The sequence below is a fragment of the Mesocricetus auratus genome, unplaced genomic scaffold (assembly GCF_017639785.1).
Source record: "Mesocricetus auratus isolate SY011 unplaced genomic scaffold, BCM_Maur_2.0 Super-Scaffold_100022, whole genome shotgun sequence".
In the NCBI taxonomy this organism is placed as follows: Eukaryota; Metazoa; Chordata; class Mammalia; order Rodentia; family Cricetidae; genus Mesocricetus; species Mesocricetus auratus.
The window spans coordinates 5,242,891-5,244,546 of NW_024429203.1; positions in this window are offsets into that span (position 1 = coordinate 5,242,891).

Consider the following 1,656-nt stretch of genomic DNA (forward strand, 5'->3'; position numbering starts at 1 on the left):
CCTAGTCTACCTTGCTGGCCAGGGAACTGTGTTACAGGAAGGAGATCTAGGCAAGCAAGAGTGCTTCCTTAGATATTGTTCACAGAAATAATGACTTGTTCACCATAGACTTGTCAATAGCACTATCAGATGGTTTGTTAAATTATATAAAATTGACTCTGTCAATAATGAGCCACTTTTGATAGCTTTTACTCTCTGACCTTTGAATCACTCTCTTTTAAATCAGCAGACGCCACACTTGTTTGTCAATTACGATGTATTGAAGGCATATGCTTTGAGCACTGTGCTCAGCTCACATGGTGAAGAAAGTAAAAATGCAAGCCCTGCCTTCCCAGTACCCCCAGGAAGAGAGTCAGCCGCAGATGGCCAAGTATACAAGCACAGAACTGGAGGGCAGAAGAGGCTTAGAATCCTGGAGAAAGTGGAATGGGTTACCCTGAGCTTGTGAGGACATTAGAAATGACAGATCTAAAGTCTCTGTTTCTCTTAAGAGTTTTGTTTTTTAGTGTTAGGGATGGAACCTCGAAACATTGGCATGCTAAGCAGATGTCCTCTCACTGAGTCATGGCTGAGCTTGTTATAGCTACTTTTTGTAGGGCCTTTGAAAGGCTGCTCAGCTGCTTGAGAATATATGTGTCATCATCATCATAGTTTGCAATGATTAAATGGTTCTACATCATGGCTGTGTTCCCAGTTTTGCCAGCCCTCAATTATTTTTGAGTGCCTATTCTTTGTGTGAATAGCTAAAGACTAGGAAATTAGTGAGTAAAGCTGCAGAATCCCTGCTCTCCTAGGACGGCTTGCTGGAAGAGATAGTATAGCCGAATCAGATCATACCCAGATAGCTATATCTTGCAACCTAGGGATGGCTTCCTTGAAGAGACAATGCAGGTATAGATTTATACATACATAAACAGGATTGGACAGCAAGGACAGACTTTCTGAAGGGGCCACTGTGTATGGAGAGTCAGAGATGAAGTTAATGGGATAGGGGAGAAAGCAGGAGGTCTGTTTAGAGACTTCCAAGCAAAATGAATTGCTCTGACCAAAGTTCCACTATAAGAGTGTGCAAAAAGAAACAGAAAAGGATAAAAGACTCCTGTATGTCTGGGGGTAAGTCCAGAGCGAGGACATTCACAAGGAGGGCAGCTCATTTGGAAGGGGCTAGTGTGTCTAAAATAGATGGGAACCCCGGAATGGTCATAAATAGTGAGAGCCATGGTCCCATGGACATCAAAACTGATTGCTCTGGCTGCAGCAAAAATATTAGATTACAATGGATACTCTGCATCCTAATCGCTTCTGCCTTTCTTACTTTGCTTTTCTGTGGCTTTAGAGCGTTTAATAAATGCACACCTGATACAGTTAAAAGCAGGTCAACAATGAAGAACTGTGTGCCCTGGAGAAGAGGGTACTGCTTGGCACCGACCAGCTCTGTTCCTACTTCTCCTCACTTATCTCTTCTAGAATCCACTTTCCTCCCAGTGTATAAAGTGGGAAGAACAATGCCCACTCTGGCATTTGGCAGAACTCATATGCCAGCTGTTATCAGAAGTCATTGTAGTATTGTCATGCTAGTCATGGAACTATTTCTAACACATAATGGGTGTTATGTCAGTACTACATAGTTTTATAGATAGCTATCTAATAACAACT